This window comes from Zootoca vivipara, chromosome 10 (assembly GCF_963506605.1).
Source record: "Zootoca vivipara chromosome 10, rZooViv1.1, whole genome shotgun sequence".
Lineage (NCBI taxonomy): Eukaryota > Metazoa > Chordata > Lepidosauria > Squamata > Lacertidae > Zootoca > Zootoca vivipara.
This window is the reverse complement of record NC_083285.1, coordinates 21084304-21111799: the sequence shown is the minus strand read 5'-3', so window position 1 is coordinate 21111799 and position 27496 is coordinate 21084304. Positions and strand designations below refer to the sequence as shown.

Genomic DNA, 27496 nt, shown 5'->3' with positions numbered 1-27496 from the left:
AGCTGGTGCGGAAGTATGGCTTATTTTCGGGGTATGTCTTATAGCTCTCAAATGGTTAAAAACCCTGCCATGGCTTACTTTCTGACTACGTATTAAAAAAGGGGAAACACGGTATTAACTATGCTATCTCATAAACTCACAGTTAAGAGCTGATTATATCCCTCCCTTTTATTTTGTTCAGCAAAATACTCTGTGCACAGAGAGGCAAAAGTTGCACATATCCAATACAAATTAAATTCTGTCATATTCAAGTGGCTGGCTGTAGCCGCCACATATGTATTTTTGTTTTGGATGCTTGCTGGATTTGCAGGCACAATCATCTGTTTAGAATTCCTAACAGAAATGTAGATCTATCGAGCGCACAACAGAATGCAAAGTTTTGCATGAATGATTTACAAGAGGATGTTTTAAAAGCAAAGATTCATATAAACACATTTGAAATGCATTAACCTGGATTGAATGAATGCATATAAAACACTTTCTGTTAAAATCAGCGCATGTGACTAAAGTGTTGGTGTGTTGGCCATACCAATTTCATCTGAACACTGTTGTTACCTGTGAGCAAGCAGTCAGGAGATATAATTTAATTTTGAGCCCTGGATTTCTCCTGCAGCAGAAACAAGTACAATTTGGGGCTATAATTAGACATGCTATTATTTGCTGCCTTATTTATTTACCAGGACAAAAAGCCCTCATTGCATGTTCCTGATTAATAAACAGCAAAGGGGTGAGGTGTGTGTTTGTGTGTGTGTGTGTGTGTGTGTGTGTGTGTGTGTGTGTGTGTAGCAGCTCTACCTCCTGTTACTGTTCTGATCATTCTCTACAAGTTGAAGATTGATATTTCTGAAGTGGGGAATATCTTGTATTTATTGGGGCTCCTTATGCATTTATGCATCCTTATGTGTGGGTGGCGCTGTGGTTTAGGGCTTGCCGATCAGAAGGTCAGTGGTTCGAATCCCCGTGACAGAGTGAGCTCCCGTTGCTTGGTCCCTGCTCCTGACAACCTAGCAGTTCGAAAGCACATCAAAGGGCAAGTACCGTAGATAAATTGGTATTGCTCCAGCAGGAAGGTAAACAGCGTTTCCATGCACTGCTCTGATTTCAGTGTTCCGTTGCTCCAGAAGCGGCTTAGTCAAGCTGTCCACATGACCCGGAAAAACTGTCTGCAGACAAATGTTGGCTCCCTCGGCCAGTAAAGCAAGATGAGCGCCGCAACCCCAGTCGTTTGTGACTGGACTTAAATGTCAGGGGTCCTTTACCTTCATGCATTTCAGAAATAGTTTTTCATTGTTATTATTATCATTTTAAACTGCACCCACACACTCACACCCCTAGAAAGACTCTCAAGAAGTTTGTGACATGGCATTAGGAAATTGTCAAATTGACACCAGATAGTTCAGGACACTTGCATGAGCCTAAGCTACTGTTTGGATCCTAGCTCAGGCTTCCAGTATTTAAACATATGCATCCAGCTTTTTGTGCTTTTTTATTTTTACTTTGAATAGATAACATGAAAATGAAAGTATCTGAAGAAGAACATAAACAAAACAGAGCAAGCCACATGCACCCTACATGTGCTTTCAACAATGAAATAAAATTTCTTTCAATTTTGTTTCAAAAGCATCCATATCCTTTTCATAAAGCAGTCAATTAAGGGTTGCATTCTGTAAGAAAACACTGTAAAATACTCTCTGTGGATTGTTAGCTGTGACCTGTGTTCTAATCAATGGAGTTAGCAGATATGTAATGTAGGGCAGTTGAGTTGCATTGTCCCTGCTGTCCTGCTGTCTTCCAACTTAATGTGCCTCTTTACTCCTGTATTATAAAAAAAGATGGCACAGTTGGGAGCCTCCCAGACTAGAAAATAATGAAAGGGAAAAGATTGAATTGAATTATCCGGCCAAACAAAGTAGAGCAGCCTACCATGAAAGTGGCAGATAATTAACAAGATGATCTGTGGAAGTAGAAAAGTAAGAATAGGATTGGAAGTAGGCGGCTCCCTAGTCAGCTGTTACCTACTCGCCAAGTTCAAACCATCACTTTTCAAAAAGGAAGTGCCTACTTCCCTAACATTGTCATGAAGTGTGGAGTCACAAGAGAGTGAACCATTACCTCCATGAAGCAGAAAAGCTGAAACTTCTTTCCCCTTTTCTGAAGAGTCCATCAGATGATGGAAAGGAAAAGAGGATTTTTTTTTAAAAAAAAAAAAGGTTTGTGTTTTGTTTTTGGAAGGTAGGATTCCAAGGAGCGGAAGGCAGGAGGAGGTGAAGGTGGGTCCAGGGTAAGAAGAAGAAAAGAAACAAGAAGCCCAGATGAAAGGAACACATGAGAAAGAGTGATCTGACTTCCTTTGTCAAGGTAAGAGGAAAAACTGGGGAGTCTCTGGAAAAGACTATTCCTGCTCTCATCTGCCAGAGGAGCTCAGGCTGGCAATATGAAATCAAACCTTACTCTTTTCTAATATCATAAAAGGGGGGAAGACCGCCTCAATATATATATAACCAGCTTAAAACAGTGCCACAACTTTTACTGGGAAGAAAAATGGGTTGAGCATGTAATGTAGCTGATCTTCTTGTTAGCAACCTCATACCTTATGTTGAAATTCCTAGAGTTTTGTTAGTGACTTATTTAATGTGCTAAGCCATGTGGCTTTTACTACTCGCCTGGGGAGATTACTTCACAGTTTAATGCAACCCATTCTCAGAAATATTTTTTCCCCCTCCTGATATTGTGCTTTGTTTCAGCCAAACCAACCTCCCATTCATTACTTTTAATTGTATCCCTCCAGCGCCACATTTAACACTTTTAAGTATTTCTACTTTTTCTTTATGTTTATAGTACAGATATGTCTAGTTTCCTCCTATAAATATTTGAGCCAAGTTATGGGCGTTTTCAGCTAAGATGCATATCTTTTTTTTAATCAGTCATGATCTCTCCCCCTCTCCACATTTTAAGGAGCATGATGACCCACCCACAACACAGGGTAGCACTTATGATTACTGTACTACAACAGTGTTTCTCACAGTGATATGTAAATGACGGGGGTCATAAAAAGTACCATTTGCATATGTCTGGGAACCATGGGAAGCATGCCCCAATCAAGTTCTTAGATGCATGTGCCCGTTTCTGCAACATGAGGAACTATGATGATGGTCAGAGCAACCATTCACATCAATGGAATTTATTGCAGAATTGATTAACAAGAAAGTGGTGTGATCTCTCGCAATATCAACAGATGGTACTCACTGTCTTCACTGATCTAGATGAATTGATCCACCCACAATCCCCAAGAGCTATGCGACCTGATAGATATGTTTTCATTAGGACGCCAAGCAAGTCACAAAGACTACAGCCTGCAGAGTGTTAACGGTATTCACATAAATAAAGCCTGACTTCAATTCTACCCTCTTCCAAGGATTGCACTTTGGGTGTCCTAGAATAAAACACACAGGCTCATCTAGTCCAACCCCCTGCAATGTAGGAATGTTAGGTCTGAAGAGGCCCGTAATACTTGTTTGGTGATTATCAGAATAAGGTGCTGTAGCTAGTGGCTGAGTTCATCTGAGAGGTTGCCCTTTGTGACATTTTTACGCTTTTGGGTATAGCCTTATCAACCCGACCCATCAAGGGTTAACTCAGACTCCATGTCGACTGACTGGACATTCCATGAGGGGAGGGGAATGGTTGAATGTTTAAAGAGAAGGGACAGCCATTTTGTCAGTTGAGAGGGTGCTGGGGAGCGGGAGTGTGAGGGTGGTTGAAAAGAAGGTCTAGGAGAGTAGGTTTAGGCTAGGTAGTCAATAGGTTATCTAGTACACAAGTAACAAAGTTATGACTGTTGAAACTAAGCTTGTACGAAGGAAACCTTAAAGCAACCATTACGTTCTTGAGCAATAAAATTTCCAGTGTTAAAGTGCCAATTAGAAAATCATCTGTGTTATTTTTCCAGCCAAGGTACATGAAAACTCATTCAGGAGAACATCCATTAAAAAGACAACACTTCCTTCGAGAGGGGAATGGGTAGTTTGTATCTTTGAGGTGCACCAAGAGGGCGAGCCAGGCAGACAGACCCAGGGTGTCATAAAGTTACCTCAGGGGAGAGGCAAGCTTTTACAGAAAGGGATTTCTAGAGGCAGAACTCCCTATACTGTGGACACAAGGGATAGTCTCAGATATAGCCCTGGAATTTAAAAAGGTACCTGGCCACGTTTGCGCTGGAAGAGGACTCTCTTTTGTATAAAAGGAGAAGAAAAAGAATAAAACCCTTGAGCGCATGAGGGAATAACAGGATAGACTAAAGGGAACAATAAGGGGAGGCTCGGTTTACCCCAGATAATCCCTGTTAGTTCTTGTATTAAGTGAGAGGCAGAATAAATAAGACGGAAGCAAGGGTCTTTCGTCGCACCCTGTCTTGCCAGAGGAGGGTCACACAATTGGGCTAAACTGTACAAGCAGCTGGAAGTTCAACCAGAAGGACTTTGGTGTTCAGAGGCAGATTGTCCACTGTGGCTGGACTGAGTTGTGGGAATAGCTAGCTAAGGCAGAGTTTATGGGGATCTGGCCTGAGGCAAAAGCCACTTAAGAGGCTGGTGTCAGCAGCAGTGTCTCTTGGGTCTTCAGAAACAGTGAACAAACACTTTAATACCCCAATATGTGAGTATTCCCTCGTTCAGCCCTATAATAACCCAGTAATCTTAGTTTAAAGTTCATCCTGTCTCTAGTGTTGGTGCCCATCTCGTGCCTAAGACTACTATGGATGCTGCCAGAAGGCTTTCAAAGCATTCTGAGTAAATTGGTGGCAGCAGAAAATTAAAGAAGCACAGGCACTTAAAACTGTGTGTTTATACCAGTGAGGCTGAGGGAACTTGGTATCACTGACAGCTTGTGAGATGCAAACATCAGTGCGAGAGAAGCATTCTGCCTTGGTTACATGCGATTAGCCAGCAGCAATTTTAGCAATTTGTTGAAAACCTCAATGAAGCAATACCCAAAACTTTGCATCCTATATCACCAGTTTACCCAGACTCCTGTAAAATGGAGATAAGGGGGGAAAGAAAAAGAAAACAATATTGAAATATGAGAAAAGTTTTAGTTGAATGTGCTTAACCAGCTACGGTAGTTGGCACTTTCCTTCAATATTTTCCTACAGTCTTCAACAACAGGGTTGCATCACTACTGCAAAGGGTTTGCCAATAGGCCGCTCCCATGCAGAAGCAAAAAACAATTATCCACTTTTCTGCACCAAGGGTATAACTGAAAGAGAAATAAAACTTAAATGATGATGATGATGATTTATATACTGCTCTTCATCCTAAGATCTCAGGGCAGTTCACAAGATAAAACACTTAGCATTTATTTAAAAGGCCCAATGAACTGAAACTTGCTAAGGGAAATGTAACCTGAGACTGAGAGCACAACTTTTGGGGGACTCACAGTTCCAGTAGACTCTGCCTAATATGGCGATCCCACGGCCAGGAAAGTCTCTTCTCTTACCTTTTGGATTTAGCCTAATGCTAAGGTTCCCCACTCTACCTTATTCAGCTTCATACAGAATATAAGGAAAGGAGGGCACATCTCTCTCTGCTTCTGGTTCTACCACCCCATTCCACCCCACCAGCTCTATCCTTGCCCCCTCCCAATGCCAAAGTAGCACCACACCGCCTCTTTGGCTTGACACAGTTGTCATTCCATCTTTACCCTTCCATCTATGGGGCATGCTTCACATTAATGCTCAAGTTGTCATTGTGTTTTACTTTCTTAATAAAACTCATTTTCGCTGTTGCTCCCCAGGCTACTTTACAAGGTAACTTCACTATCCTGATGCACTGTGTGTATTTTGGAAAACATGCTCGTTTCTAGGCCAGCTCTAACCTGGCTAATTGACCTGCAAGTTCTCGGCAAACAGAGCCAGGCTTTCATTGGGGGAAAGTTCCCCTAGCGCTTGAGTTATTCCCCCACTCTACCCTTTGTTTGCTAATGTGAATAGAGATACCTGTTCCAAGCAAGTGCAGTAACCCATTAACCCATTAAGCTATGACTGGGTACCAATTTTCAGTCCAATTGTGTTGCAGTTCTGAAACACACAAGATCACAAGTGGATCTGGTGTTTAAGGGTTTTTTACATTTTTTTGCAGGGAGCTGCCCAGACTGGCTGGGGTAACCTGTCAGATGGGTGGAATAAAAATTATTATTATTATTATTATTATTATTATTATTATTATTATTATTATTTGGGGGAGCACGACTGGTAAGGTCACACCAGGCGCAGAGCTTCTAGGGTGCCACAGCAGGCGTTGCAACTATGAAGTCCAATGAAAGGCAAGAGGTAGGGGGTGCAGGATTTTGGCATCTCACAGGGCATCACTGAAATTTGAGCTGCCAAAGTCCACCACTTACAGGATTATAATACATTTAACAGCCCTTAGTTTGGCAGGACCCAAACAAAATCATTGGTGAAGCCAAACTGCTCCAAAAAACCCCAGCTCATCTCTCCTGTTCCTAAAGTGAACTGACTTTTACTAAACATAGTAATTCTGCAGAAACTACACAGATGCATAAATCTTTTTCTTTCTTCCCCAGCAGAAGATACTGCTGTTTCGTTGAAATATATAATCTATCTTCTTCTAAATGGATGATATCATTTGACTCAAAGACAATTTGCACTATTTATGGTTTTCAAATAAAAAGAGCAAATTAAAAACACACATTAAAAATTCTATTTGCAAGTTGTGTTGCTACTGTAAACATTTATATATTTTAAAGATTTATTGCTCCGTTTGGTGTATCAGATATGTACAAGCCTGAAGCTAAATCGGCTTTCAGATGTAAGCAAATATGCTTGAATGCAAATGAAATGTAAGCCCGTTTTGGCCATTACCAGAAATTACTGTCACCCAAGTTCAGCATCAATCTTTTGTTTTGAATTGTCACAAACAGAGTGGTCTTAATACTTAATTGTAATATCAACGGCACTGTATAAACTATGGCATTATAGAAAGCAAAGTAAACCCATGATTATGATATTGCACAATCTTAGTCTGTGATCAGAAATTAATTTCTGGTTTGTTGGGGGGCATGGCTGAGGGGGATTGTCCATTCACAGCTAGACAAAATGCTTATCACACACCCCGTCAAGACAACTTTCACTTTTGCCCTGGCAGAGACAAAAGATGTTTCCCAAATGAACCCAGAATGTTCAACAATGTCTGTAAGTCTCTAGGTATTACATGCCTATGGATTCATGGACCAAGACAATGACAAATGCAGATTTTGGATCCCATTCACAGCTCTAAATTTAGTCTTCTGATAACCTTACCTGAAAGTAAGCAGCAAGAGTCAGTTAGCCTCAGGCAATCAGCATCGATGGACATGGCTGAAGTCCATGCACCTACAGGGTACCCAGCTGATACCGAAAGGCTGGTCCTGTTGTACTGCTGAAGCAACAGGAAAACAAAGACAGCAGCTTGCTGCCTATCTCCCCAACATCTGGGTGTAAATGCGGCTCCTAGTCCATACAAACAGCTCTTTGGAACCATGAGCATTGAAAAGACTGCTGCACTCAGGAGAGGCAACTGAAATTTGTCATTGTCTCTCAAGTAGCAACCGCACAATTGTGAATAAACAAAGTGAGTACAGGACACCTGAAGTGGTTTCTTTGCACCTTTGAGGGTCTTGTTTACATTTTATCGACAGAGACTAGACTACTTGATGCCATTGTGTACTGCTTTCTCAACAGAGATGTGGCTTTCTTCTCTTTCATCACGGCGAATTTCAGACAATTATATCAATCACATCGACAGTAATGTCTGCTTATTGTAGAACACCCCTCATATGTATGTGATGTGCATGTCGTAGTATGTACATAATTAAATATACGGAAAGCTGCTGTTTTGGAGCAGCTTTTCCTAACCTGGAGCCCTCCAGGTGATGTGGACTAAAGCTCCCATTAGCCCCAGCCAGCATGGCCAATGGTCAGGGATGATGAGAGATGGAGGGTACCAGATTAGGGAAAGCTGTTTTCGAGTTGCCTTCTGAGGACAGTGCACCCTGAAAGGTGGGCTATTTTTTTTTTCTAAAATGCAAATAATATGCTAAACTTGCATACACAAGTCTCACTATCTGAAACACAATGGGTTATCAGGGAACTGTTTGTTGGGGGAGCATTCACATAACGAGTCAATGATTTCCACTGATTCCTATGTGAAAACTGCTAATGTGTTCCCGACCACTTAGCCACTGACTTACAGACACTGAGCGTGTAGATCTTCCAAGTCTAGATAACTGGTGTGATTTGTTATGATTCCAACCTGGTCCACAAAAGAAAAGCCATATTCATACATTCTTGGGTAAGAGTGGGTAAGAATGGATACGTGAAGGGGTGATCCACATGGAATGGCCATACCGCCTAAATGCCAATGTAATGCTGCCCATGCCCTTGGCTGGCACATGACTGGCTTCCGTCTGAAGGAGGTTTATGCATGCAAACATGTACATGCATAGGGCTACCCCCACAGAGTCAGGAACTCTGACTGATAGCTGAATTAGGCTATACTTATAATGAAATAATATGTCTTTCCAACTCTTTCCAACACTTGGAAGGGGATGGACATTGATCCAAAAAGGCAGCAATTGCTCTGAAATGAATGCAACCATTGTGGAAACTTAAAAATCTTCTTATTAAGCCTTATTACCAGTTAAAAGCATAGGGCTGATTATCATGATTATTTTATTATTTTGTAATTTTATTCTTCCTCCTTTTATAACTTCTTATTATTAATTTTAGCTTGATGTTGTTCGTTTGTTTGTTTGAATTAAAAAAACCATAAAAACTTTAAGGAAGTCCATCACATTCTCAGATAGCCAGTTCCCCTATTGAACAGCTTGCATCAGAAATACTTCCTAATGTTTTGTCATATCAGAAATTTGCTCTGTCATCTATGTGACCGCCCTTCAAATATTTAAAGGCAGCTATTATGTTGTCTTTTACTTCTCTCTTTCCCCCTGCCCCCACTCTCAAAAGGAAAAAAAAAACCACACAGTGCTAAGTACTAAAGTTCTAAATATTTTGGTATATCGGCTCAGGGTGGAAAAGGGACACATTTTTACTACTTGCTTCCGTTCCTAAAATAGAACAAATCTAGTAACTTATACCAGCCATATGCCACCCCCATCACAGCATTCAGCCTAGGGAAAAGCAAATGATTAACTAGGTTGGGAAAGTCAAATCACTGAGGTTTCTATTTATGTGATGTTTAATGTGTTGTTTTGCAGCACTTTGGGATTTCAGTCCACAGTAAGTTTAAATACCTTCATGATTACAGCTGCAGTGTCTAAAATGTGTATACTGTACATGCTGGTAAATTATGCACCTAATTATAACCAAAGCTTATCTTTGCCAAAAGCTGAGCTTTGTACGAAATGTGCTAGAATTTCATTCACAAGTAGCAGAGCAAATCCTGCCATTTATTCCTTCTTTCTGCTGTTGATCTTTCATAGTGAATGTGAACATCACTGTAACCAAATAATATGCTATGCATGGGTGTACCCAAGATTTATTTTAGAGTGGAGCAGGCATTATGTTGGGGGGGGGGGAGAGAGAAGTGAGTTATTTCAAATGCAACTGGTCAAGTTGGTGAAGTATTTTTTATTTATTTACTTGATTTAGGAGGGGGCAGCTGCACACCCCTGAACCTCCCTGGCTACGCCTATGATGCTGTGTCTCAAATTTGATAGTCAAGGGCAGGGGTCCCCAGACTTACCAGCGTTTGGGCCGGTTCCCACCGCGCCGATCGCGCGGCGGGCCGGAGGACGGGGGAGCGCGCGCCTGTGCGGGCCGGCCGGCGGGGGAGTGCGCGCCCGTGCGCATACTGGCACGGCGGCGCGCTTCCAGGGTGGAAAAAGCACCAAAAATCCGTTGTGCGCATGCGTATGGGCCTCCCCTGACCCGGAAGTGCACCGGAAATGACCTCTTCCGGGTCGGGAGAGGCCCATACGCATGCGCACAAAGGATTTTCGGCACTTTTTTCCCGACCCGGAAGAGCGCTGCCGCGCTGCGCGCCATAAGAGCGGGCGGCGGGCGCCGTCGCGGGCCGGATTGGCAGGCCAATTGGGCCGCATCCGGCCCCCAGGCCGTAGTCTGGGGACCCCTGGTCAAGGGCATCTGTCTATACACTCATACTGCCTCAAGTTTATACAGACAAAAGCATGCCACTAACATACAAGAGTACTGCATGAAGCTGTTCATAGGAATCAATGGAAAAATAAAATAAAATAAGGTAGATGGAAATGGATACTCATAACTGCCCCACTAAACAAAAAGACGTGGGAACCAAAAGGAGAGGTAAAGGTAAAAAAGTAAAGGACCCCTGGATTGTTGAGTCCAGTCAAAGACGACTATGGGATGCGGTGCTCATCTCGCTTTTCAGGCCGAGGGAGCTGGCGTTTGTCCACAGACAGCTTTCAGGGTCATGTGGTCAGCATTGTTAGGATTTGGTGTACCCGATGCAGGGGAGTGTGATTGGTGTGAATCACATGAGATGTCTGAGAAGAGTGTGGGAATGGAAGACTGTCTTATCTCTTCCGTCTGAGACTGTTATTGGACTGTACTTTCAATTCTGCAGTGTATGATTTAGGTCTTGTTCTGCCAGAGCTGGAGAACACAGACGTGCTTATGGATCCTCTGTATATACTGTAAATAAAACGTAGTACGGGTGTTTCTTTCTTTTTGCTGTGAGATGCCAGAAAAACTGTGTGCACTTTTCCAAGGAGGAGTGTCACAGAGAGGCACTCTGGAATGAAGGGTAAAAGCCTTCCCAGATTCACTCAGAGGTACTGGGGGTCTGCCGTCCCCCCCCCCCCAGCGCATTCCGACAAGCATGACTAAACTGCTTCTGGTGCAACGGGACACGGTGATGCGTGCCAGAGTGCACAGAAACGCTGTTTACCTTCCCGCCACAGCAGTACATATTTGTCTACATGTACTGGTGTACTTTCAAACTGTTAGGTTGGCAGAAGCTGGGACAGAGCAACAGGAGCTCACCCTGTCACACAGATTCGAATTGCCGACCTTTCGATCGGCAAGCCCAAGAGGCTCAGTGGTTGAGACCACTGAATCCCTGCCAAAACAAGCCCAGAACAGTTAAATGAGGAGCAAGCCTTCTCGGTGGCTGCAGAATGCTGGTTGACAATTGAAAGGGAGAGATGAGGAAGAAGCACAGAATGGAGCGGAGAAGCTGGAAGCCTAAACAGAAGCACTCCAGACGGCCCCACCTTCATTAAAATCCAGAACTCTCAACCAATATGACTAAAACCAGTTTCTTCCAGTGCTTCATTCTCCAAGTATGTACATTCTCCAAGTTATGGAGTAAAAGCAAAGAAGCATTTGCAGCATATGGATAAAAAGTAATTTGTGCTTTTAAGACATAGCCTTGATTTAAAAAACACAAACAGCATAAGGGTACAGTAAGGTAATACTCAATATAAACTAAAAGCAGCTTGGGCTTTGCTCTTTTTTTTTTTGCCAATGATGTACATTGCAATAATATTCAGCTTTACTGGCTTTTTAAATTAAATATCCTATAAATAGGACTGTCACACATTTATAGAACTACCTTATAAAAGACTAAGGAAAAATGGAAAGTTCTATAATATGGTTAGTTTAAAAAAATGAGGTGGGGAGATGTTAATCTTTTTTCTGTTTGCTTAAAGTTTAAGTGTCAACTTTCTTTTGGAGGGGAGGCGAGGGACATTATTATTATTATTATTATTATTTTATTTATTTATTTATACCCCGCCCATCTGGCTGGGTTTCCCCCGCCACTCTGGGCGGCTTCCAACAAATACCAAAATACATTAAAATACCACAGATTAAAAACTTCCCTAACCAGGGCTGCCTTTAGGTGTTTTCTAAATGTCAGGTAGTTGTTTATCTCCTTGACCTCCAATGGAAGGGTGTTCCACAGGATGGGTGCCACTACCGAGAAGGCCCTCTGCCTGGTTCCCTGTAGCTTTGCTTCTCGCAGTGAGGGAACTGCCAGAAGGCCCTCGGCGCTGGATCTCAGTGTCTGGGCTGAACAATGGGGGTGGAGAAGCTCCTTCAGGTATATAGGACCGAGGCCGTTTGGGGCTTTAAAGGTCAGCACCAACACTTTGAATTATTGTGCTCGGAAACGTACAGGATAGAGTTTTGATATAGTATTTCTATTCATTCTGGCGAATAAAAGTTTTTCATGTAAAACCTTTCAGTCTTTCAAACTAAAGAAGTATGCACTGGTTTATGTCCACATAAGCAGCTTCAAACTTTATAGCAAGGTTCAGCCTTCTCCTGAACCTCATTACACAAAGTAATGGGAAATATGCTAGGAATATATGGGGCTGCCTTGTTCTGCATTAGGCTATCGGTCAATCTAGTTCAGTACTTGACTGCCAGTGTTTCACATGGAACAAACCCAGCCCTATAAAGGATACAGATGCCTGGGATTGAACTGGCAACCTTCTGCATGCAAGGCAGATACCCTGTCCCTGAGCTATGACTCTTCATCATGCTCTAATGACAGCAGCAGCATTACTGTAGTACCAGTAGCAAAGCATGGTTCCCCAAAAGCTGGTAGGGAGGGCTGCTGTTTACCTAAAAATGCAGTTGGCAAATTCGTCACTCACCTACCTGCTGGGAGTAGAGTTTACTCCCAAGTAGCAGTGCTTGCTCATTCCTCTTTAGTCATAACAGTGTTCCTCAGGCATATGTTTTTGTAGGTAGCTGTGTGGTTAACCACATTGTGGGGGTAAAATGGAGGAGGATATCCATTCTGAAGGAAATCAGCCCTGAGTGCACACTGGAAGGACAGATCCTGAAGCTGAGGCTCCAACACTTTGGCCACGTCATGAGAAGAGAAGACTCCCTGGAAAAGACCTTGATGTTGGGAAAGATGGAGGGCACTAGGAGAAAGGGACGACAGAGGACGAGATGGTTGGACAGTGTTCTCGAAGCTACGAACATGAGTTTGACCAAACTGCGGGAGGCAGTGGAAGACAGGAGTGCCTGCCGTGCTCTGGTCCATGGGGTCACGAAGAGTCGGACACGACTAAATGACTAAACAACAACAGTCAAGTACACTGCCTTGAGCACATAAATAAAATTTCTGTGAATAAGGGAAGATCTTTGCACATGACTGCTGAACTCATCACAGATATTCTCATTCTCTTCCTGGCAGGGAAAGAGAAGCCCGTCTCTCTGAAATCATTCCAACTGACTGGTCTGAATATATATCCAGGGTTATATTAGAATTTAAGAAATACTTTGGAAACAAATAGCTTTGATGGTAGAGCATGTGACTCTTAATCTCAGGGTTGTGGGTTTGAGCCCCACATTGGGCAAAAAGATTCCTGTATTGCAGGGGGTTGGACTAGATGACCCCCAGGGACCCTTCCAACTCTACAAATCTACTATTCTGCTTAATCTCAATGTACCTATACCTTCCCCAAATTAACAGAACTAACAAGCTGACTGAGGTTACCATAGTGATTAGTAAAGAGAAGGCTATATATAATACCAGTAAGCATGTTTCGCTGTTTCACCTGTTGTCACTTTTGAGTCCTGCTGTTATATTTTAGGAAATCAAATGCCTGGAAAGTTTAAGGAACACAAACAGGGTTATGTTTTCATTTATCTCTTTACTGAGAATGCTGATAAAAATAAAAATAAAATTTCTGCATGTGCCACCCTATGATTATTTCTAGGACTTCATTCCTGGTCTGAAGAAAGGTCTAGCTTCCCATTCCTTTCCTTTGCACATACCATTGTAAACAAGGGACAAATTGTGCATTTCAGTATTTGTCATAGCTGCCAAGTTTTCCCTTTTCTCGCGAGGAGGCCTATTCAGCATAAGGGAATTTCCCTTAAAAAAAGGGAGAACTTGGCAGCTATGGTATTTGTACTAAGCATTTTTACAGCCTTTCTATTATGTATCTAAATAATTATGATGCCTTCCAACTTTATTTCATATACATATTGTATCCCTTGAGGAAAACAGTAAAAAAAAGCTTTTACTTTATTAGACATTTTTACTTCACTGTAGTGCAGCTAGCTTTATTTTCCCATTTTTCTTTCCTTCAAGCTTCCTATTTCACCATTAAGGGTTTTAGCACTAGCCAATATCAAATAAATTTAGTGAAGCCTTTGCACTTGAATTGCTGACTATAAACACAATGGAAGACAAATTTGCATTAAATGTAGAAATGTTGTTGGGGATTTACCATCTTGAAATATATTTAGCAATCAGGAAATTTAAAACACACACATACAAAGACTGCAAGTACCTCCTAAGTGGATATGGATAGGATTGTGCTGTAAGCCACATAATATACTAAAATTCATAGGTAGTATTTTAAATGTGTGAATATGCTTGATGTGACTCTGCTCTTCAGCCAAAAAGAGATCCCAGAGTGGTTTCCAAATAGAAGTAATGAGACAGTTCCTGCCCTTCAGGCAGAAGTCTAAAAGCCACAGAACAAAAGGAAAAGGAAATGAGAGGAGGGATAAACAAACTAACTCCAGCAGTAGTCTTTATAATAAAGTTCTTATAACACCCAGCTGGAAAGATAATGGTTCGAGGTAAGGAGTTTCTGGTCTCTCTCTGCAGCCAATGGAATGGCACTGCTGCCAGGTTGTGAGAAAAAGAAAACTAACATGCTTTTAAAAAGAAATCAAGGTGTGTGTGTGTGTGTGTGTGTGTGTGTGTGTGTGTGTGTGTGTGTGTTCCTCTTAAGGAAAGTAAATGAGCGTTCTTATATTCCTATAATAAAAAAACGTAATAACTAGTGAAGAGACTCTTTGTGTTTTTACATCAGTTCCAGAGGATTTGTTTTCTACTTTTGAAGCTGGGAAGGCTTTAGCATTTGCAATACTGTATGTTTTATTCCTCTCCAACAGATTTATCCTAGCTTCTGTCTGTCAGGAATCACCTCAATCTTTAGTTTCCTTTTAAGAGAGACTTTGCATGCTCTTTGGCAAGAATTCTAACTTGAGCGCAATTGAGTAATCATCATAACCATATGCAAAACCTTGCTGAAGACATTTGCCCACTTGTTCTTGTGCTGCTTGTTCCTGCCACTTATGAACTTTGAATCCTCTTGACAAACTACTTCAGGGACAGGCAATCTGCATCCCTCTAGATGTTGTTGTACTCCAACTCCCATCATTCCTGGGTCAGGCTGATGGGAGCTGGAGTCCAAAAAAACATCTGGAAGGTCACACGTTCCCCACCCAAACCTACTTCCAGCAATTTCTCTTCAGCATATTTCAATTTAACTTTTTCCAACAGCTCAAAAAGCCAAAGTGCCACATGACCTTTTAGAAAAACAAGTAAGTAAATCAATACCAAATAACCTGCCAAACTTTTGAAACTGGGATTGCTGTCCAAAGCAGTTTGTGCTATAGTATAGATATATACCATTCAAAATGACAACAATGAAACTATTAACTCACTGGTCATGTCCAAGCATCTAGGACAGGGCTAATGCTGTTGTTGATGGTAAGCAGTCTTGCTTACAATGATTTCCTTGAAAAAGAGGCAAGTTAATATCTTTTTCAAACATAATGACAACTGATGACCCATCAATATTAATTATTAGTCAAGTGTTTTGGAACTTCTCTATGGTAGAGGCATCAGCAATTGGTCCCTGATCAGTTCTGTGCTCAAGCTGCCAAACCTTGATTGATAAGAGACCCTAATATTGTTTTATGGATGAGATGAATCTGAGATAGTGTGGATGCAAGCACACATTTGGACTCTAACCACTACACCACACCAGCTCACCTTCAATTTTTGGTTAAAGGTAAAGAGACCCCTGACCATTAGGTCCAGTCGTGACCGACTCTGGGGTTGCGGCACTCATCTCGCATTATTGGCCGAGGGAGCCGGCATACAGCTTCCAGGTCATGTGGCCAGCATGACTAAGCCATTTCTGGCGAACCAGCGCAGCACACAGAAACGCCGTTTACCTTCCTGCTGTAATGGTACCTATTTATCTACTTGCACTGTGACGTGCTTGAACTGCTAGGTTGGCAGGAGCTGGGACCGAGCAACAGGAGCTCACCCCATCGTGGGGATTCGAACCACTGACCTTCTGATCGGTAAGCCCCAGGCTCTGTGGTTTAACCCACAGATTCACAGAAACTTTGCTTCTGGGACTTCTTTGTTCATGCTGATGTATTTGCTTTGGAAATGTGAGGTTCCCTCCAATCCACCAGCAGTACCCATCATTTTTACCATTGCTCCATCCCTTCTTGAACCTTTGAATTTGCAAGCCAGATGGACATACATTTCCAGTTTGATTTTGTCTGGACCCAAACAGCTTTGCTGGAATCATGATGTTGTAGAATGGTGACTGGGATCCAAGAACTCAGAGGGATTTTTGCCCTTTGGCCTAATGTCTCTCCTCATCTTTTCACACGTTTCCATTTGCCATGCAAGACTTATTTATTTAACAAAATTTATATACTGCTTGATTGTAGACAAAACCTCAGAGATGTTCATAGCCCTATGGGATGCTGCTCTGAAGCTCTTGGAGGATGGGCAGTACTGAAATGTGAATCATTATAACGTTCCTTCACTTATGAGAAGCTGTGGCACTCACATTTATTAGTGAAACAAATGTATCTGTTTATGTTTCCTGTTTATATCTTTCCAAGAGACTAGATAAGAACCACAGGAGTTCCAAGGCATTTCATTTCAATGTATTTCATTTCTAAATACAGTCAATTTCAAAGATTATGAATGTCATAATCCATAACATCACATGGAATTAGCTCTTCCATTGCTTCACTTTTGATGATGACCAAACCTCCAGAAGACCTCACCTACATCTCTCTCTCTCTCTCTCTCTCTCTCTCTCTCTCTCCAGTTTAATAGAATACCTGCTATTTCAAAACTACAAATCATCATAGTGAAATCAACAGGAAAAGAACCTCTAGTGAAGCTTAATCATCATAATTGTCTCAGATATAAAAATGATTTTGCTTTGCTAGCATTATGGGACATTGTTAAAGCATCCTTGAAAAATAATCCAACTGAAAATTAAAACATTTATCTGCTATGAATAAAGTATATTATTTAAATATTGCTTAGAATTGTTGTAGCATATACCTGTAATTCATCAAGCAAGTACTTTGAAATATGTTACATTACAGCACCTTATTCCCCTTATGAAAGTGTACTTGAATTGGTTTGATTAGTTACACCTCCAATTATACAGTCCAGAGCAATCAACCAAAATGAACCACTTATGTAGTTACTTAATAAGTGCACAACCTGAAATTCCTCTCCCAATCTCCCCACACTCCCACCCAAAATATTGCATACTATGGTATATCTAACTTAGGATACTAGTATGTACTGGTGTAAAGTTTGTGTGATCTAGTAAATGCAAGAAAGGCTCTTCTGAGGCCCAGCCCAGCATCTTCTGTTGAACACACACAATTCCTGCCTGTTTGCTTCCCCATTTACTTCAACTCGCTTTGAGCATGCAAAGCTATATCCTTCATTCAAGTGTGTTGAAAAACCTACCGTAAGTAAGCAGAGGGAATTTCAGTGTTCACCATGGAGACAACCCCTGGCAGTGAAACACTATATCAGAATGAATGTCAATATGATTTTCAAATGCCTGCTTTAAAAAACTCTTAAGACTGCAAACCTATACTTGTAGAGCAAGCTCCATGGAACACAGTGGAACTTACTTTTGAGTAAATAAAAAAAATTCCTTCCAGCAGCACCTTAGAGACCAACTAAGTTTGTCATTGATATGAACTTTCATGTGCATGCACACTTCTTCAGATACACTGAAACAGAAGTCACCAGATGCTTATATATACAGTAGTACCTTGGGTTACGAACGCGATCCGTTCCGGGTCGCAGTTTGTAACCCGAAAAGTTCGTAAGCCAAACCGCCATTTTGCGCATGCGCAAAGCGTGATTTTTGTTATTTTCGCGCTTTGTGCATGCGCAAACCGCGTGCGCCGCTTCTAACCCTAACGACTGCAATTGGTCTTACAGGAAAAAGCAAGGGGTGAGATGGCTAAAGATAGCTTTATCATGTATAATGAGATAAGAATCCAATGTCTTTATTCAGACCTGGTCTCTCCATGGTTTTAAGCTTGGTAATAAGTTGCAGTTCACTTTTTTGTTCACTTTTTTTTTTTTACTTTTACATGTTTACTTTGAGTAAACAAGCTCAGAATTAAGGGAAGCCCCATAGAAAGCTCAGTGGTACCACTCTACTCTCCAGATAGAGGTTGGAAAGACTCCTGTCTGAAACTCTGGAAGGCCTCAGCCAATCAGAGTAATCCAGGGTTTCTTCAGCAGCTTTTGGATTACAACTCCCAACATCCATAGCTACCAGAAGCAGTGGTTGGGGACACTGGCGGAGGGAGCCGGGGCAGGGGGAGCGCACCACCCCCAGCACCATCGGGGAGGGGGATACCATTGTGGCAGCTCCCCCGGACACATGTCGCGCACCCCCCACCGCACCAGGTGCCACGCCCCCACAGAAGCGCACCATGCCCTGTAGGCGGCATGTCATGCCCCGCGGGACGTACGCAACGCCCCCGCGGGACATGTGCCATCCCTGGGACATGCACCAGCCACACCCCCACTTGCTCAGGGATGATGGGAGTTGTAGTCCAAAAACAGCTGGAGACCCAAGTTTGGGAAACCCCAGTGTAGCCAATACTGACAGAGATGAGCCAATAGTCTAACTTGGTATAAGACAGCTTTCTCTGAATTATCCTGTTAAACAGGGTTCTTTTCTTTTAGGGGGGGAAATGAAGGACATAATTCAGAAAGCAACACATGATTGCTTATATTTAATCCTAATGATTTAGAAAGGCAATACAAGAGATGTGAGCACTTAGATAATGATCTTAGATAATATTTTAATAGTTCAAAACCACCAGTTTGAGCTGGGAAACATTTGACTATCCACCTTTAAAAATTTTCAATGAAGTCAGAATGTAACACCCTGCAGTGCTAGTAAAACTGTATAACAATACAGCACTGGAAGTATGCCATCTTACTGAAGCAGCAGCTTTTTTTTATTTAAATGTGTGTTTGTTACATGCAAAAACAAGAAGAAGCTTACAGTATTCTACTATTAATTTCATTCACTATTAAAAGGCCATTGCTTGCAGTCACTGAAAACTCCTGATGTTGTTATTACATATGACTGTCCAAAACATGCTGAGGAAAACAGATAAGAAGTTTTATTTTATTCCACTAGAGGGTGGCCTCCCAAAAGCTGGGCTATATCCGTGAATGTGTACAGTAAATCCAACCCTTTCTCAGATTTGACCTGTTGATTACCAAAACTTCACTTGCTTTATAGTCCTTCTTGGGGAACTTGCAAGCAATATTTTGCAATCCGACTATTTTTTAGAAGTAACCCAATGCAGATTTGTACTTTGAACTAAGAATATATTTTAGAGACCGTCCTAAATTTCTGCAAATTTTCAGAGTACGTTTCTGATAGGTTACTTTGCCTAGAAATTGAGAAAAAGCATGAAACAAACTAAAGAAGAAGAAAAACCGCACAACCCCCCCCAGCTGATTTGCATCTATCCAATGAACTGTACACATAACGAGGAGAAACAAAAACTCTGTGGGTACCTATCTGCTTACTAATTCTGCCGATTCTCTGGTTGCTTGCTTAGTGACTCCATGTTTGGAAATGAGCAAAGATGGATTTGGCTGCCAGTCAGTATGATGCAAAAACCTAGGTATTAAAAAGGGGGGTAGAACATATGGAAGCTGCAATACAGTAGATCACAACTCTGCAAAAAGAGAGAAAAAGAGAAATGCTTTTTTCCTTTACTAATGAGCTGGCATAGCCTGAGAAGGGATTTACCTAGTTTGGGTCATTCTCTTTGAATACTGTCTCAGTCCTTGCCCTAAACCCATTAAATACAGCCCAGCACATCCAATCATGCCTCTTCCTTTAGTGTCTGGGAAAAGAATGCCGAGAAGCGGAGAATGGGTCTCCCCCCCCCCCGCTTATTTGTACCCTAAGCAGCAATGTCATCTAACAGACAGGTTGCCTCCACCAACCAGACCCCAGCAGCTGCGAGCGCTACGTCTTGGCACTCTCCGGCTATTGGCTGCTCTCTGGGGAGTGGAGGGTATTCAGTTATTAATGACCGCTGAGCAGGCAGCACCATGTCAGTGTGACAACTGATCGGGTGAACGATGCACCAGTAACCACCATGGAAACGAGGAGGAGGAGGAAGAAAAGCTAGCGAGCATCTCTCTTTTCTCCCCTCCTCTCTCTCCTCCTCCCCCTCCTGCATTGGATTGTGAGCTTCCGACAGCCAGCGACACAGAGCTCTCTGCTCAAAGTAAAAGGATCTGAGCCTGCTGCACGGAGATTTCCCTCCTATTACAGGATCTATAGAGACAACCATCGCCTGCCCCATCTCTGCGTGCCCAGACCCGTCTCCTTAGCATCACACCAGCGGTATGTGCTCACCTGAGCTAACGGATTCAAATATGCAGGAGGCGTCCAGGACTGAAACTACTCTTTTTGCAAGGTAAGTGCCTTGTTTATCGGAAGTTGTGGGGTTTTTTTTATGCTGCTTACTATTTATGCATTTCTTCTCCGCTTTAGTTGAAACCCTTTATAGACTTTCTTCCCCTCCCTCCTCCACATTTTACTCTTTCAGAGAGAAATACAAAGGAGCCCCTGTGTGCTCCGAGCTTCTCACCACCTCCAATCCTCATTAATCTAAAACATTTTTATTTATTTTTTGCAGGGCACTCACTCAGATGGGTGTTTTACTCAGCTAAAACAAAAACAAAAAAGCAATGTGTTTGTATAATCTGATTCTCGGGGTTTTCAGTGCAAAAAATAAGGCAGCACACTTTCTCTGTGTTTGGGAGCCAATTACATGAGACGCCGGGCTGCCTTTTTAACCTGCTTCCAATAGCTGGATTACAGCAAAATGCCACTATATGTCACATTGGGAGCTAAAAGCCACCGAGCAAGAAGGCTGAATGAGAATATCACAAACAGTTATTGAATTTCTGCCAGACTACATTTTAAGGACTGTGGCAAATGACTTATAGACACACACACACACACACACACACACACACACACACACACACACACACACACAGCCTGACAGTCAGAAAGGCCAGTAGGGAATGTCTGTTGCAGCTGGAACTGACATATGCAAGGTAAAAAGGACAGCATTAACCAGAAGAGGTCTAAGCTTCTGTGGTCATTCAAAGGATCACAACACAATGCCAGCAAGTGCATTTTTCATTGGAGAACACTGTGAGTTCTGACCCTTTATCATATGCCCTGTGCTGTTCCCACCCCCCACAGAGAAGCTTAGAAGTGTTTGCTTTTAAAGGGGGTGGGGAGGGAGAACCTTGGTTTCTACTAATTCTGCCCCGTTTTGACCAGCATTGCCCTTTGGAATCAGCAAAATGGTCTGCTTGAGAATAAAGGCAGAAGACAACCTACCTATAAAGTAGGTACTGTACAGTAATGGAAACTGGCTTGTCAGGCTTGTGTGTGTGTGTGTGTGTGTGTGTGTGTGTGTGTGTGTGTGTGTGTCTATTTATGTATAACAGAGAGAGAAGGAGAGATTAATATATCTATTGTAAACAAATGCTTGCTACATCCCTTAACATAATACACTTACATACAACATAAGTACAACAGCAGAAATTATTATTTATTTATTTATTTATTTATTTATTTTAAAAGGTTCCCATTAATATCTCTGTTAAGAGGTATCACTTCACAATGAGGGAAAGAGAAATAGCAAAGGACAGCAGTTGAATAATATGATAAAAATAGTTTTTAAAAATGTATTCGTTATAGACCTTATACAGTTTGTGGACACATGTTTTTAAACCAACCAAGGAGCCACACATCTCATCAAATGGATCCCTCCTCTCCTCCCCATGTAAAACACCAGAGGGAACTTCTTCTCACCCCCCCCATCCCCCTTCCCGGTGCCAAAGCAGCTATTTTCCTGGACAACTCCAATCCGAAAGTTAATCTTGGTTCTGCACTGTAAAATTGAAGGGAGGGGGGGGGGGAGAAACCCAGCAGAAACGACAAGTCATCTTCTCCCTACCTGCCACTTTCTCATAAATATGTCAGGAAGTGGGGAGCTTAACAGTATGTTTGGCGAGAAGTCGATTAATTCAGTTGACCTTTCTAAATGATGGCAATAAAGCAGCCCCGGCAATATGCCACCACATTTGATTTTCCCTCAGATAATGAATGAGTTTTAAGGGAGCGTTCCTTTTCCTTTTCAGGCTAGGAAAGGTGGTAATGCATCTGCTCCTGTTACTGGCAAGCTTGCCTGTCATTCTTCAGAAGCTGCATAAAATCCACCGGCTTGTTTGTTTGGTTGTGTGTGTGTGTGTGTGTGTGTGTGTGCATGCATGCGTGCGTGCATGTGTGTTTTCTTTTTAAAAGAACCCTTGAGCCTGATTCATCACCCAGAAGCAAACAACCATTGCATGAAATCTACCTTGGCGAGCACATTTTCTCTCTTTCAAGGAGAGCTGCAACCCTCCTGCTTTCAGCTCATGCAAATATGTTACACTGCAGTAATGAAATAAATCATACTGCATCTTTGGTGATGTATTTAGTGCACCGCTTGAATGAAAGCAGGGTCAAGGGGAGTGGGGGTTGAATGCACACACCCGATAGGTACTCAGGACTTTTGTGGCTCCTTGTTATGTAGTCAATAACATTCCAAGCTACCTTGGGTCACTTTACGTCTAGGCTACCTTGTTCCACATATCAGTGGTGTAGAAATAGGCAAATGCTGTGGTAATATGCCGTAGAGCTTGTCAAAATGCCATGTTCGTGAATATCACCCCTGCAAAAAAGAGCAAGGAGTCACACTCATGCATGTCCAAAGAACGATCAAGGTAGTTTTAGCCATGGCTATATACCAATGTTACAGGTGATCCTGTCTTTTGAAGAACATGCTGCAAACCCTGCTGGAATAATGGGATAATATATAATGTAAAAGGACAACTACTTGCCTGCAAGCCTGTGAGTTTTAACATACACACCCCCAAGACTTGGTAGTGGTATCAGAACATTTGGAACAACTAGGTACATGTGGTTTCGAGAGGTATCTGTTTATTAAATTGCAGCCTACACAAACAGACTAGGTAGGTAAGTACTCATTAATACCTCTCCTAGATGAAGCTGATATGATACCAGTGTACCGATAACCACGCCAAAATTCTCTATTGAAAAGATTAAAAAGATGATGAAGTCCATTGTGAGATATGTATGGAATTCATGCTGGAGCTGTTAACTGAGGTGAGCTTGTCAAAATGCTGTGTTCATGAATACCACTCCTGCAAGGAGGAAAAGAGGGAGTGCTACTGGTTCATGCCAGCAAATCACTCATTTTTCATCAGGCATATGGACGTAACCCAATCTTTGGACTTGAATTACAGTCAATTACAGCCCCACATGCTTTTCCCCCAACCAGCTCCTGACTAATACATAGTAGTAAACATCTGTTGCCACAGCCAGAAAGGCCACTGCAACTTTTGGAACAGAGTATGCACATACAAGCTCATTCAATAGCTAACTTTAGTGCTAACTCTTGTGGGAGAAGAAAATAAGACAAGCTTGTGTTTTAAAAAAGCAAAAGCAATATTATCCAGAAAGTGGCAACTGATTAACCCTATGGTTTCCCTTCCGGCATCATTAAAAAATACAGTTTAGGTAAGTTAAGCAGCAATTTTGGGGATTCTTCATTTAATGGCAACTTCTGGTGATGAAAAATAGATCAAAAACTTTCTATCCCACTGTCAGAAGCAGATTGTTTGCAAACCAAACTTCTAAAACGTGACAAGAAAAATAGTGGCACAATTTATGAAGTGTTTTGTTCAAAAAGGGAGAGCTTGTAAGAGACTTTTAAATATGTTGGAACAATAATATTAATCTAATACAACAACTTAATGAAAACCAGAACTAACTCAAGGTAATACAGAATACAATCACCCTACCTAAGGAGAAATCATAGTAACACAGAAAAGTTCAATAATAGCAAGGTCAAATTCATCTTGAAAAGAGGAAATGCTGGCTTGTGCAATTTGAAAAAGTAATGTGATATGTTTATACTGATTAGAGATCAGTACTGCTTTTTGTAAGGTTTGGTCCAGGCATCCCCAAACTGCGGCCCTCCAGATGTTTTGGCCTACAACTCCCATGATCCCTAGCTAACAGGACCAGTGGTTGGGGAAGATGGGAATTGTAGTCCAAAACATCTGGAGGGCTGAAGTTTGGGGGTGCCTGGTTTGGTCAATGAGAAAACATCATTTATGCCATTCTTTGTCTGCAGCTGATGCATTAGTCAACAGATGGATGATTTTGCTCCTCCTTTCTGTGTTACACTAGATAGTGAGAGCATAGAAACATGATCTGTCATGGTGTAGTACAAACCAGAGTTATCTACCAAGTCTCATCAGACCTTAACCAGTGCCATATTGGAGTGATCTAGAATAGTTTTCTCATTCACTGGAGAGAATTTCTAGGCCTGTTCCGGTTGGCACACAATCAGCAACCACTCTGCCAGTTACAAAATAAGATAAACAAAGCTCCATCTGTGTCTAGTAGCAACCTCCTTGAAACCTTAGCTAACTAGAATATGAATGCTTTGACATCCTTTCCCTACAAACATGGACACTATAATCCTATTTTTGCACATCTTTACATTTGCAGTGTCCCTTTCTCCATTTCACAGAGGTGCTTCTTTCCATACTCTGTGGTACATACTACCACACAATGTTGGTTCTAGGTTTCAGAAGGCCCTTGGGCAAAGTGTTCTTGGTGGGACCCCTTCCTCCGGGTGACCCCTATCTCTTCTTCCTTACAAGAGTGGACACACCTGAGTGGGATTGGCAGCAGTCCCCCAACTGGCACAGGAGCCTTGGCAGGCAACTGCTAATGGCAGCTTCATGTGCTTGCCTGGATCAGACACATGCATGATAACCAACTGTGGCCCACCTAGAAGCCTATGTCAGGGTTTTCCAAACTTGGGTCTCCAGCTGTCATTGGAATACAACTCCCATCATCCCTAACCAGTAGGACCAGTGGTCAGGGATGATGGGAATTGTAGTCCAAAAGCAGCTTTGGATACCAGAGTTTGGGAAACACTACTCTATATGGACAGGTTATGTGCACATTCTCCAGAAGGTGTAGTGACTGTACACCATGCCCAGTTGTTATGCATATTATTGTTATTGTTTATTAAAATGTTGCACCACTCGTCATCTGAAGATCACATGGTGGTTTACAAGATAAAAACACAAACTGAATACAGTAATAATGAACAAAAACAATACACACACCAGTTTAAAAGGCCATAGATTTTATTTAATTAGCCAAAGGCCTGGTTATAGAGAAAAGTTTTTACCTGCCACCTAAGGATATACAGTATAATGAAGGCACCAGGTGAGCCTACCTGAGGAGAGCATTCCGCAAGCCAAGAGCCACCACAGAAAAGGCCCATTCTCGTGTTGTGTTGCCACCCTCAAGACCTCTTTAGGAGAACGCACTCTAAGAAGGACCTCGGATGATGATTTCAGATCCAGGTCAGTTTGTATGGGCATAGGTGCTCCTTGAGGTATTGTGGTCCTGAACTGTTTAAGGCTTTATGGGTTGAAACCAGCATTTTGAATTGGGCCCAGAAACAATTTGGCAGCCAATGCAGTTGGGCCAGGATTGGTGTCATATGCTCAAACTGTCTTGCCTCAGTGAGCATCCTGCCCACCAAAATCTGCAGAAGTTTCTTCAGAGACAGCCCCATGTATAACATATTGCAGTAATCTAATCTAGAGGTTACCAGAGCATACACACCAGCTGATGGCATATATGTGCTTCTTATAGGTCAGAGCCTTGGGTCCCCAGTTGTTGGTAGACTACAACTCACATCATCCCCGGCCAGCGTAGCCACTGGTCAGGAATGGTGGAAGTTACAGGCTAACAGCACCTGGGAACCCAAGGTTGAAGAATACTGTGACAACCAAGAGTGCCAGTCAGGGCACTCCACCTCATCAAGCAACACAATCTGGTATAAGAGTATATACCTTCTATATAGTGATGTGAAATGCTGGGGTAGTTTGAGCAACCTGAATTAATTAGAATGAAAATGGCAGGGGTGACCGCCTTGAAAGATTTAACATTTGATAGAACAACCATCAAGTTATAATGTTTGAAAATCACAAGGGCTTAAAGGCTCAGTTTAGAAGTTTAGTGGCCTCCATGGAATTGCTTTGATCGCTTCAACAGGTCATTGACTTGGCAGGAATAGACTGTAGGTGGCAATTTATGAATGTGCACCTCAACATAGGGTCTGTCAAGTGCTACCATAGTATGTGCCTCACAGCAGCATCGAAAAAGGGAGGGCATGAGATACAGCTGTGTAAATCATGGTGGACACACATGGAAACCACCACTCATACAATCAGTGCTTCCCCACAATCCCTGCCAAGTTGCAAGCCCCACATGGGAGCACAGAACATCTGATCTGGGTCCATGACTTCCTAACCTACATGCTTCTTTACCAAATCGTGTCTGTCTGTATTTGTGGAAACAAAAGATGCAATCCAAGAAAATCAGCATTAAAGTAAAACAGCGACATTATGAGCAACTGTTGCTGTTCACAGAAAAGGTATAAGCCAACTTCTATTCTGGTAAAAGCCTGCTGACTTAAAAAAAAAAAATCTCCACAGTATTTATATCAAGCTGGGTAACAGCTCAGAATAACATATCTGTGAATCTGTTACAATCATGTTAAGCGAAAAAGAAACCACTTACCAGTATCCCTTGCTGCTAAAAAATCTCTATTTAAACACTGCAATAGTTGAACAAAATGCTAAAGAGGGTGGGGGTGGGGGGGAGCTTTTCAAAATGCCTACTATTTACTTGCATTATCCCAGGAGTCTTTACCAGGAGGCTATTGTCATGTGAATAACTGCTGTGCAAGAAAATGCATTATAATCTAGAAAACATTTTGTAAGAGGGAAAAAAGGTTAAGTTCAACCGTAGCAAGAATTCCCTGGATATCTGGCTACCTGCATTAAGGGGGAAAAAATGACTGTTTGCACAGTGCTGTATCTAGGGGCCTGGCAATTTTTGCAACGGCTTGCTGAATAAATTAGAGACTCGCAGCATGTAACTTACATATGAACAACTACCAAAAATATCCACTGGGAATTGCTTCACTACTCCACTTAGAATTGAAAGCTACAACAGTGTAGGAAGTGTCAAAGGAAAGAAAGCAGAAATAATCCCCTTGTGCTCCCCATGCAAGAAGGCAGCAGGGGAGTATTTGAATCAATGCCAAGGACTAAGAGAGGCTGTGCCCCACCAACACCACCTAGAAAGGGTGGAGGAAAGGGCAAAACAACAAGTTAAAATGTTTCCCCCAGATAAGCATAGACCTAGTAATTGCTTC

At 42.1% G+C, this 27496-nt stretch overlaps 2 protein-coding genes across 4 annotated transcripts in view; one reads left to right on the top strand and one right to left on the bottom strand.

Annotated features, from left to right (window-relative positions):
• Nucleotides 1–27496, bottom strand: part of IMMP2L (inner mitochondrial membrane peptidase subunit 2) — a 462410-nt gene that overhangs the window by 247144 nt on the left and 187770 nt on the right. The window lies entirely within an intron of this gene.
• LRRN3 (leucine rich repeat neuronal 3) overlaps nt 20195–27496 on the top strand; it is a 46639-nt gene continuing 39337 nt past the window's right edge. Inside the window, exon 1 of the mRNA XM_035127411.2 lies at nt 20195–20572. The gene's annotated coding sequence lies outside the window, so the exon portion shown is untranslated. The remainder of the gene's footprint in view (nt 20573–27496) is intronic.